The following is a 13062-nucleotide window of genomic DNA, read 5'->3' on the forward strand; positions in this document are numbered from 1 at the left end:
AAATAATTTATATAATTATATTATTTATTTAATAATTTATATTATATTAAATAATTTATATTTATATTAAATAATCGATTAACATAAAATTTTCTTTGTAAATTTATTCATCATTGATAATAAGAATAATAATAATAATGATTGCAATATCGGACTTCCGTTTCCGGTGTGCAGAGAGATAAGAGTAGATAGGAAAGTTGGACAGAGCAGAGAACGAGATTAGAGTGAGAGAGTGGAGTGAGTGTGTGTTGGTAGGCGTAGGTGAGAAAGGGAGTGGAGGGAAGGTGGTGAGAGTGGGGGAGAGGTGGAGGAAAAGGTTAGTGACAGTAGAGAAGGGAGAGAAGTAAGGGAGAAGTTAGGGGACGGAGATAGTATTGGGAAAACGTGGCGCACGAGGTGGGAAGAGGAGAGGGAGTAAGTGTGTTCGGTTTTCTGAAGAAGGACCGAAAGGTGGTTCGAGAAGGAAAGGCTGTTCGAAAGTGAAGGTCAAGGAGAAAGGTGAGAGAGAGAGAGAGCGAGAGAGAGAGAGGGGGAGAGAGAGAGAAAGCGAGAGCAAGAAAGAGCGAGGGAGAGAGGGGGGGGGGGGGGGGGGGGGGGTGGGAATAAGGAGAAATGACGGAAAGAATCATGAAGTTGGAGAAAGATAGAAGCGGAAGTACGGGGGAACTGGCGAAGTTCACGAATAGGAAGAGGGAAGGGGAGGGGGGAGAATCAGAAGATAGGAAGATGGAAGAGGTTTTTAGAATCAACAAAAAGACGTTGAGATCACCTGTCAAAATGGGGGAGGAAGGAGAGATGAAGGAAATATTAAAGGAATTAAAGGAATTAAAGGAAATGAGAGTGGAAATGAGAGATGGCTTGAAGGGAATGAATAAAGAGATAAGAGAGGTAGCGAAGGGACAAAAGGAATGGATGAGAAAGGAAATGGAGAAAGTAAAAGAAGAGTTAAGGTGAAAGAAGAAAAATGGCAGAGGGAAAAGGGGGAAATGTTGGAGAGATTAAAAGCGTTGGAAGGGGAATTGGGGAAAATGAAGGTAATGACAGAAGAAAGAAAAGGAGATGGAGGAAAAGAGAGGGAGGGTAGAGAAGAGAGAAGGAAAAGAAATTTGGATGGAAAGGATAAGAAGATTGGAGAGAAGGAGTGAATGAAGAGAGAGAGAGGAGAGGAAAAGAAATGTAGTGATAAAAGGGATAAAGGGGGGAGAGGGGGAAATAGGAAGGAAAGTTAAGGAGATATTGGTAAGTATCGAAAGGGGGGTGGTGGTGAAAAAAATAAGAATGATAGAAGTAGGTAGGCAGGAGAGGGGATGGATGGAGGTGGTAACAATGGATAGTATAGAGGAGAAAAGTAGGATTATGAGAAATGAATGGAAGTTAAAGGGAAGGGATATTTGGATAGAGGAAGATCTAACGTGGAAAGAGAGAAAGATGAGATGGATGATAAGGCGTAGTATTGGTGAAGGAAGGGGGAGAGCTAAGATAGGACAAGGGGGGTATGTATTGAAGGGGTATGATGGAAGTGGGATGAAGAAGGGGAGGGAACTAAGGCATGGATGGGGGAGGAAATGGGAAGAGGGGGAGGAGAATAAGGTGGGAGAAAGGAATAAGGGAGCGGAAAGGGAGAGAAGGGAGGGAATGGTGATGGGGGAAGAACAGGGGGGAAGGGGCAAGGGAGGGGTAGAGATTAAAGATCGGTGTAAATAGGGGGGAGAAAGGATCAAGAGGTGGGGTGGAGTAAGGGGGAGAATAGAAAAGGAGTGATAGGGAACGGAGAGCAGAGGAATGGGGAGGGGGGAGAGAAGGGTAGAGGGAGAGGAGGGAGGGAAGAGAAAGTGGTGAGGATAGTGTTTTGGAATGTAGCAAGGTTAGGAAATAAGGATAGGGAGTTTTGGGATAATTTGAAAACATGGGATGCAATGGTATTGATGGAAACATGGGTGGAGGGAAAGGGAGTGAAAAAATTAAGGGAGAGGCTATCGGATGGATATGTGTGGAGAAATACAGAATGCAAGAAGAAGGAATAAGAAAGGGAGGGCAATGGGAGGAATGATAATGGGGATAAAGAGAGAACTGTATGTGGGAGAGAGAGGGAGGAAGGAAATGGAGGGGATGTTGACGGAGGTGATGAAAGTTGGAGAAAGCAGGTTAAGGGTGGTGGGGGTATACATAAACATGGACTTGCAAAGTAAGCTGGAGGGCATGGTTGAATGGATGGAGGGGAGGGAAGAAGGGATAAAAACGGTGATAGAGGGAGGAATTTTAATGTTAGGACGGGTGGGAGAGGGGGAGAATAACGGAGGAGATAGAAGGAGAGGAGGAAGAGGAGAGAAGATCAAAGGATAGTAAGGTAAATAAAGAAGGAAGGAAACTGGTGGGATTTATAAGGGAGTGAGGATGGGCAATATTGAATGGCAATATAAAAGGGGATGAGGAGGATAACTGGACTTATACAGGGGGAAGGGGGGAATCAGTGATAGATTATGTTTTTGTGGATGAAGAAGCAAGGAAGCAGATTGAGTGTATGGAAGTAGGAGATGCGATAGAATCTGATCACCATCCTTTGATAGTAGTATGGAGGGGAGGAAAGGAAAAGGGAAAAAATAAGGGAAAGGAAGGGAGAGGAGCAAATAGGGGGGGGGGTGGAATGAGGAAGGAAGGGTGGTTTTTAGGGAAAGGCTGAGAGAAGTGGAATGGAGGGAAGGGAGGGGGAAGGAGAATATGAAGGAAACGGAAGAAAGAATAAGAGAGGTTTTGGGAAGTATTGAAAAGGAGAGAAGTAAAGAAATGAAGTGAAGGTGGGATAAGGAGTGTATAGAGAAGAAGAAGAGGGTGAGAATGGTATTAAGGGGGTGGAGGAAAGGGAATGGAAATGGAGAGGAGTAAGAAAAAAGGAGGAGGAAAGAAAAAATGGAATATAAGGAGTTGTGCGAGCTAAAGAAAAAAGAGGAGAATGAAAGATGGGAAAGAAAAGTGGAGGGAGCGAAAAGTGAAGGACAAGTATGGGAAATAGTGAATGGGGAAAGAAAGAAATGGAAGGGGATAAATAAAGGGATAGAGATGAGGGAGTGGGAGGAATACTTCAAAGAATTGTTAGGGAGGTAGAAAGGAGAGTGGTAAGGGGAAAGAATATGAGGGTGGGACGGAGGGAGAAAGGGAGCTGAGTAGGGAGGAGATAAGAAAAGTGACGAGAAATTTGAAGGATGGAAAGGCAATGGGGGTGGACAGGATTCCGAATGAAGTATGGAAGTATGGGGGAGAGGAGATGGAGGAATGGATGTGAAGGGGATGTAATGAAGTTTGGAAGGGGGGATGGCCAGAGGAATGGAAAGAGAGAGTGGTGGTGCCGGTAAGGAAAAAAGGGCAGGGGGAAGAGGTGAAGGATTATAGAGAGGTGTCGATAATGCCGACGTTATACAAAGTATATACGGCAGCATTGGCAGAAAGATTGAGGGAGGAAGTGGAAGGGAAGGGGCTAATTCCACCGAATCAAACGGGTTTTAGGAAGGGGTTGGTAACGATGGATAACATGTATGTATTGAATTATTTAGTAAATAGGCAGGTAAGGAAAAAGTGAGGGAAATTGATTGCATTATTTGTGGATTTTAAAACGGAGTTTGATTCGGTGGATAGGGGGATATTGGTGGAGGCGTTGAGGAGGAGGGGGGTAAGGGAAGGATTGGTAGAAAGAGTGGGGGAAATAATAAGGGAAAAAAAAGTAGAGTTAGAGCGGAAGGGGGATTAGGGGAAAGCTTCTGGACAGCGAGGGCGGTAAGGCAGGGGTGTCCACTGAGCCCTTTGTTATTTAACATCATGATGGCGGATTTAGAAGAAGAGATGGGTAAGGTTAAGGTGAGGGGGTGAAGGTAGCAGGGGAGAGAGTGTATGCGGATGATATAGTGTTGTTGGCGGAGGATGAATGGAGTACGAGAAGTTTGTTAGAGAGGCTGGAGGGATATGTGGTGTAACCGTACTCGCGAGCAACGGCACAACTTCGTCGCGTGTTCTCGGTACTCAAAGTACGCAAAAGTATCTTCTCTCCCTCGGTAGCAGAATTTTGCGACAGCCGAAATTTGTCGGAGGGCGAGAGAGATAGGCCACAAGAATAAATCACGCGAAAGCGTAATAATAAGAACAATTATATTTGAAAAGAATGTAATGAAGCAAATATGATAAATTACAGTAGTGAAGCAATTACAAGTACTCTCCGGGGCTTCGCCCCTCCGCTCTGCTCGATCCTCTCGGTACTCGCACAGAGAGCCGCTAACTTAATCCTAACGCCGGCCGCCGGTCATACGCTACAGCACGAGCCCCGACCTTCTCCGCGGTATCTTCCGACGGTGTCAAACGCCCACCCCTCGACAGCCAGCCAGAACCCGTACACGCTGTACCACCAGACGCCCGGACGTGCAACGCCGGCCCGCGGCCGCCGCCACGCGATGGTGCGACGCGGTTATAGCGAACTCTTTTATGCGACACGACTCTACTCGACAGCGGGAATTCCGGAAACGGACTCTACTCGGTAACACCGCAATCGGAAGTTCACTCGGCAACGCGACAATCCGCGTTCCGAGGCGACAGCACAATGCGCGGCGGCACGATTATAGCAAGCGTGTCTCCGCGGCGCGACACTAAACGATAACGCAATTACAATAATCGTCGTTACGCGACCCGACGAAACTCGACAACGGGACTACTCCGCGCGTTTCTACGCGGCTCTACTCTACTCGGTAACCGGCAGTGACTCTCCCGTGGCGAAAGGAACGAGCGCGACTCGGCCCTCAATTCTCTTCACACGACTCTAATTTACTTCCCCTCGGCAGCGAATATTACTCCCCTCACTCTGACTCTCGAAACGCGACAGCTAATAATTCCCAAGCTCGGGAGGATGGCACGTGGCCCGCGGCTCCGCGGTTCTACACGGCGGCCATTGCGCCGATTTTATCGTTACGGTGCGAGCTGGCTTACGTGCGATCCACCCGGCGACGTACCCCGGTCGGCAGCCTTACAAATGACGACGCTCGTCTCACCCTCGTCGGCTCCTTCGTCCTCTCGACTTCCTCTTGTTCCTCGGTAATCTGCACTCGTTCTCGTCGACGGCGGCTTCGCACCTCCTTTACACGCTCGCTTATCCACAGGAAGAGTGAGGCCCGGGAGCTCCCGACGGATTCTCGCAGGCTGATTAGCGCTCCCCCCCTCCTGCGGGGGGAGGTAGTCACGCTGATTGGCTTCTGCGTGTCACGGCATTCGCGCGTGCCGTGCAGGCCCGCGCGGCCTTGAATCCTCGCTTATGCGAGCGCGCAATGAGGATTCCTGTCAAGGGTGGCATCCCTGTTCACGGCCCTTGCACTTCCTGGCCTGGCGGAGGAGATCGGGATGGATTTCCTTCCCGCCCGTCGGGTCCTAGGCTCCCGACGGCGTACGTCCGGCTCCTCCAGAGTGGCCGGGAATTCTGGCATCCTCCGGTGCTCTGCAAGGGGTACATGGTGAAAGTATGGTTCCCCTTATTTTCGACAGTGGTTACAAGCAATGATATAAAATGGTACAACCTGCTAATCCGGGCTCCCGGATGTGTGCCCTTCTCTCTGCTCTGCGGCCGTCCTTACGATCCGGTCCTTCTTCTGTCTTCCTTCCAAGGGTGGCGGGCGAGACGGCACGATGATGCAATGCCATTTCACCGCAGCTGCCGAGCGTGATCCGTGGCGCGCCTACGCTCCCTGATACGCTTGGTCATTACGCAAAAGAAATGCTAGTATAAAAGAATAAGATCTGCCAAGTAAACCAAATGACGCGAGTTTTTAACGCACGTTCGCAGGTGCGTTTGCACGCACGCTCGCGTGCGCGCTATCCTACGTGCTCGCCCTTCGAGCCGGTAGGAAGCGCGAGTCCGCCGTCGACAAGTCCGCACAGTGACGGACAAAATGTCACGTCACAACATGTAATTCTATTTGACATGGAATATTCTAGATTCACACATCTCTAGTATACAATAATGTATTTGCACAATATTATTGTACATATTGTCATATATTCAGGTTTGGCGTGATCTAAAAAGTAATACATCGAAAAAGGCTTCAAAGTTGAGGAATGAAAGAAATCGAACGGGTAATTTCCCTATAAATGCAGAACCTTTGGACAGCTTAGAACAACGTGTTATAGCCACTATGGGTTTAGAATATGTACAGGGCGCATCAAATTGTCCAGACAGTATTCCAGAAGAAGAAGTACAGTTAACGTCTTTGTTTATACAGATTATTTGATACATGCAGCAACTAGTAACCTTGTATTACATTTTATATATCAAGCTGCTTTTATCCCATATAAAGTGAATTGAAATTTTTACGAATATGTTGAAAAGCAATTTTTTAAGAACACGCGTTTTTTATTCTGGCGGAGAAAAAGAGAGTGTAAGTGAGAGAGAGAAGCCTAATTTTTCATACAATTATTGCTTTACATAACACAACATCATATGTTTCCTATATAATCGCATATATCATTTCTGCATCATGTATTCATCTTATTAATCTGTTTGTAGGAATATCAGATACAACTAGAGAATGGTAACGAAAATGTTTTACAAATTCCACCTGCAACAACATTTTTGAGGATTTTATTAATATAGAGAACATAAGGCATGAAAATAATAACAGTAAGGAAATTTTTACAAAAATTATGTACTTTTTATGCTTACTTAATACTATTATGTTATTACATATTATATGCTATCCCGTTTTTAACAACCGAAGGATCTAGATACTGGGAAGGCTCTATTTCCTAATCCGCGCAATAGATGCGCGGGCAAAAGGGAGGCCGTGCTGTGGCCACTGAAGAAGAAGACAGACAATGAGAAGATGGCGGCGATGCGCCGCGTTCTTTGCCACGTGTAACGTTCCGACTGATATAAAATTCCAATACTTTATTAGCAACACGGTCTTTTTATTTATGATATAAAATTCCAGTACTTTATTAGCAACAATTGGCGACCGTGTATTATCGTTGCTAACCATCCGCAAGAAAAAGACCGTGAGAGGTTAAGTTATCAATCACGATGGATAAACTGAAATCGTCACAGAAGATTATTGGCAGCTCATTTACAAAGGCATATAACGTTTTTCAAGATGAGATGCAAAGACCATCACCGAATCTAACCAAGTTACAGACACAGTTTGCATTAATTCGGGATAAAGCAATCGAACTCACCGAATTAAGTCACAAGATACGAGATGGGATGATCAGCGCCAACGAACAAGAGGAAACCCTTACGAAGGAAGTGGAAATCGCAGATGAATATGCGACAAAATATCATCAAGCAAAGATCGAGTTAAATGATATTATGGAAGTAAAAGCAACGCCAACATCATCCTCACAGCCAGCAATAGTAACTTATCAGGAAAGTATTCGCACATTAAAACTTCCTAAAATAGAGTTAAGAAAATTTGGGGACGAAATTAAGGACTGGCTCTCATTCTGGAGCACATTCCAAAAAATTCATGAAGACGCAACATTGTCAAGAGAAGACAAATTTCACTATCTTTTGCAATCTACAGTCAAAGATTCGCGAGCATTCGAGGTAGTCAATAGTTCCCCCCCCCCCCCCCCCCGACAATTATGAAAAGGCCATAGACAGTCTAAAATCTCGTTTTGGTAAAAAAGACTTACTCATAGAATTTTATGTGCGAGAACTACTGAAATTAGTTTTGAACAAAAACAAGAATATTTCACTAATTTCCATCTATGATAAGTTAGAGACACATTTAAGAGCGCTCGAATCATTAGGCGTAACAACAGATATGTGCGCGGCCATGTTGTTTCCGTTAGTCGAGTCTTCGTTGCCGGAAGAAATTCTAAGAACCTGGCAACGAGCAATAGCTACAAGAGATGTTTTAGCCACAAATATTACTGCAAAAGATTGTCTTATGCATTTAATGGCATTTTTAGGAAAAGAAATGGAAAGCGAAGAACGCATCCATATGGCCAAGACATGCTTTGAAACAACTAACGATCCAGCGAAGAATAAAAAGAAAACAAAAAGTGACCAAGATCAAGATATCGTCACAGCAGCCGGATTATTAACAATGAAGGAAATAAGCCCGCCAAAATGTTTGTTTTGCGAAGAAAGTCATGACAGTCTACATTGCAAAAAAGCCAGGAGCATGTCCATGGAACAGCGAGTCACTTTAATCAAGAATAAATAAGGTTGTTTCAAATGTTTACGAATAGGACATAAAATGTCGTAGTAAGCAAAAATGTTCTTGGTGTGGAAAAGGGCATTGTCTGCTGTTATGCAGAAATTTAGTCAATAGCGACGAAAAATCAAACAAAAACACACAAAAAGAATCAAATGAGTCAGGTTTTAATGAAGTAAGTACTAGTCTTGCTAACATAAATTTGAATACAAAAGTATTTCTACCCTTGTTAAAAGTCAGATTGCGAGGTCCCACAGGTACGATAAACGTACGAGCTATTATTGACACTGGTTCTCACAAGTCTTACATTTTAAGCCGAGCAGCAGAAGAAGTAGGTTATAAAATCATAGGAGAACAAACCATGATACATCTGTTATTCGGAGGAGCCAGAACCAAACCTAAAAATCATCAGGCATATCGGATTTATTTAGAGCACCTCGATGGTTCGTACAAGTGCGATTTTATCGCTTTTCAGCAACAAATTACATGTCTCAACACCCCCAAGTCAAACTGTAAGCTATGGAAGGACACGCTTGAAAACAATAAGATACAACTGTCCGATAACGGGGAAGGCGACGAATTTATCACGATATTAATAGGAGCAGACGTTGCAGGCAGATTATTTACCGGAAAGATCCTTCAGGTAGATGATAATGTAACAGCTATTGAAACGAAGCTTGGTTGGACTTTAATGGGCAAAAACTTAATTGACAATACCAAAGAAAATACAACTTTAATGATCATATCCATGATGGCAGAGAACGCCGAAGTGTCAAACCTGTGGAAACTGGATACGTTAGGAATTATAGATCCTATAGAAAGCGAAACCAAAGAGGTACGTCAAGAAGAAGTAAAAACCTTGTTTCGAAATACAACTAAGATTAACGATGAAGGACGCTATGAGGTTCTATTACCTTGGAAAGTAAATCATCCAGTGCTGCAAGACAATAGAGAAATAGCTGAGAAGAGATTAAAATCAAGTACGAAGAAACTACGTCAAGAAAACTTATATGAAGATTACGAAGCAGTCTTCAATGATTGGCTATCTGAAGGCATTATCGAGAGAGTACCAGAAAGTGAGGTCGGAGACAGAGGCTATTATCTTCCTCACAGACATATCGTCAAAGAGAAAAGTACGATCAGAATTAGACCAGTTTTTGATGCTTCAGCGAAAACAAAAATCTCACCATCGTTAAATCAATGTTTGGAAACTGGCCCCAATTTACTTGAGCTTATTCCAGCTATGTTACATCGATTCCGGGAAAGGAAGATAGGAGTATCAGCAGACATCGCAAAAGCTTTTCTTCAGAGTATTACACAGTCAGATAGAGATGTCCTGAGATTTCTGTGGTGGGATACTCAAGGAAATATCATAACATACAGACATCGTAGAGTAGTCTTTGGTGTATCAAGTAGCCCTTTTTTATTAGCAGGAACTATTGAGTTACATATTGAACGAAGCTCCAATACTACCAACTCAACAACCAGAGAAGCAATCTGTAAAAAACTCGCGAAATCATTTTATGTGGATGATTGTGTTACAAGCGTCGATTCACATGCTGACTTACAAACATTCCAAAAAGTGGCTACTTCTCTAATGAACGAAGCGAAGTTAGATTTAAGAAAATGGAGGTACACTGGTATGAAGAGCCAATATGAATACACTACAGTACTTGGTCTTCTGTGGGACACTGAAAGAGATACTTTGGCATTGGCAGGATTCCTATCAAACACAATACCAGAAAAAATTACGAAGAGAGTTGTACTTTCAGCAACGTGCAGTGTTTGACCCATTAGGATTCATCTGCCCGGTGTTACTTAAACCAAAATTAATGTTGCGACGTTTATGGGATCAACAACTGGACTGGGACACAGAAATTGATCACGACAACAAGAGAGAATTTCTCGAGTGGATACAACAATTGAATCTGCTTCGAACCTTGAGAATACTTCGTTGGATTTTCGGGGCGCAGCGAGACGAAAAGTCTATTACGTTCCACATGTTCGTAGATGCAAGTCAGGAAGCCTAAGCTGCTGCTCTATTCATACGAGTAAAGTCAAACCACGAAATTAAAGTGCATTTAATAGAAGCAAAATCAAGGGTGGCGCCACGAGGAAAGAAAAGCATCCCGCGTCTCGAATTATTTGCCGCCACCATCGGAGCAAGGCTGATGCATTCTTTCGACAACGCCACAGAATATAAGCATATCAAGAGATATTTCTGGAGCGACTCTACAACTGTTCTGTCTTGGATACGACGAGAAAAACAATGGACGGTTTTTGTGTGGAACCGGGTGCAAGAGATAAGAAAACTTACAGATCCGAACTCCTGGAGATACGTGCCAGGAAAATTAAACCCAGCAGATCTCCCTTCCCGAGGATGTGACGCACAAAAATTTCTTGAATCCAAATGGTGGAAAGGCCTATCCTGGTTAAAACTGTCTCTTGAGGAATGGCCAGTAGAAGAGGAAGAAGTTAACGAAACATTAGTCAATGTAGAGCTTCGAAAGACTTTGACGCAACTGCAGAAGAGGCTTATTGAAGAAAACAAAAATGTGGTCTTGAGTAATTTTATCGAGGATTCTAGAGAAGAAAAGGTTCCGTGGTATTTACAGAGATATTCGTCGTATACGAAGCTTTTACGTCTAATGGCGTGGATAGTAAGATTCGTCAACAATAGTAAAAAGACTCATGTAATCAACGATAAAGAAATAACTGCGAAAGAAGTTACCGCCGCAGAACAAGTCTTATGTCGACTAGCACAGAGAGCAAAAGATCCACGATTACAAGGATTAAACGTATTCGAAGATAAAGGATTCTGGCATACAAGAACGATCATTTCCAATCGTCAAGATAATTTTAACTTCAAATATCCAATAATTCTCGATCCTAAACATGCATTGACAAGGAAGATTATTCACTATACACATAAAGTTAAATCATGCAGGTATAAGTATCACAATGAATAACCTGCGCGAGAAATTTTGGATTATTCAGTCTCGCAAAGCGATACGTTCCGTGATTTACACAAGTGTAAGGCGTGCCGCCATCATTCTGCAAAGACAATGGAAGCCCCACCTGCAATATTACCAAAAAATAGAGTAAGAGATGCCAATACATTTGAAATAACGGGCATTGATTTTGCGGGACCACTCTTTTTATCTGAAGGACATAAAGCATATATTTGTCTTTTCACATGCGCCGTTTATCGAGCAGTGCATTTAGAGCTCGTTACCACGTTATCAACGGAAGGATTTTTAGAAGCTCTCAGGCGATTTATAGCACGTCGGGGAAGACCCTCTATCGTTTATAGTGATAATGGAAGAAATTTTGTGGGAGCATCAAATCTTTTAAAAAGAATTAACTGGCAGAAAATCGCTAAATATGGAACTACCAATGAAATAGTGGTATTTCAACCCTCCTTCAGCAGCCTGGTGGGGAGGATGGAGGGAACGTCTCATACGCATTTTGAAAGACCTGTTGAAAAGAACTTTAGGAACAACCTCACTGAATTACGAGGAGATGTATACAGTTTTATGTGATTGCGAGGCAGTAATAAATTCTAGGCCACTTACTTATATGACTGAGGAAGCTGGGGAAACAGTTACAATCACACCTGCAATGTTTCTTCAAGATATTCAAGAAGAAGGAATACCGGACCTAGATCAGATCGGCAGGGCTCAATTATCAAGAAGTTTACGCTATCGTCAGAGATTAAAAGAAGAATTAAGGAAACGGTTCCGTATCCAGTACCTCAAGGGACAATTGTCTCAACGGAACAATCGCAAATGCGCTAAAACCTCAGTATCAGTAGGCGACATCGTACTTGTCGCTAATGATTTACAAAAACGCCTTAACTGGCCTATGGCAAGGATCAAAGAACTCTTCCCAGGAAAAGACGGCTTAGTACGAGTCGTGAAACTACAAACAGCCGATGGTGAATTGATTCGTCCGATACAAAAACTCATTCCCTTAGAAGTGGAGCTCTACGACGATGATTCAAGACGATATAGAGATATGGTCACACCGGCCATTAAGCCTCAGGAGTTATCTAAGTCTCCTGAGCTAACAACAAAAACAAAAAGCCGACGCATTATAAAGAAGCCAGAGCGACTGGGATTCTAATTTTTTTCTTAATTTCAATTTTTTTCTTGATTATGTTTAATTCATGTTTTTCCTTTAAAAAAAAATTGTTTCTTTTTTCTCTCTCTCTCTCAAGCAGGTTAAATTGATACGAGAGAGTACAATTTAAGGCGGGAGGATGTTCGAAGAGCGATTCACCTATGCTATCCCGTTTTTAACAACCGAAGGATCTAGATACTGGGAAGGCTCTATTTCCTGATCCGCGCAATAGATGCGCGGGCAAAAGGGAGGCCGTGCTGCGGCCGCTGAAGAAGAAGACAGACAATGAGAAGATGGCGGCGATGCGGCGCGTTCTTTGCCACGTGTAACGTTCCGACTGATATAAAATTCCAGTACTTTATTAGCAACAACTATTATGTTATTACATATTTAGATAATATTGTTACGGAAATACTCGAAGAGAATATGGTTGATGACCTTGCTTATGTGGATGTTTTACAATGCTGCAATAGAACTACTACTCCAAGAGACACAACTGCTGAAGAAAGGGCTACAAATAGAAGAAAAATCATTAAACAGAAACCATCTAACAGCAATGCAAAAAGAAGTGGGGAAATTATGCAAAACAGTAATACCTCTTATATCGTACATGAATGTCTCGTATCATACATGTTAAATGATTAGAGATGTCAAGAAATGCATAAAAAAGTTTTAGGCAGAATAACATTCCGATTTTTAGTTACATAATGATAAATTTCCGTTACTAATCAAAAAATTATATATTCTTAGGGGCTCC

The sequence above is a fragment of the Trachymyrmex cornetzi genome, unplaced genomic scaffold (genome assembly GCF_001594075.2).
Source record: "Trachymyrmex cornetzi isolate Tcor2-1 unplaced genomic scaffold, Tcor1.1 scaffold966, whole genome shotgun sequence".
In the NCBI taxonomy this organism is placed as follows: Eukaryota; Metazoa; Arthropoda; class Insecta; order Hymenoptera; family Formicidae; genus Trachymyrmex; species Trachymyrmex cornetzi.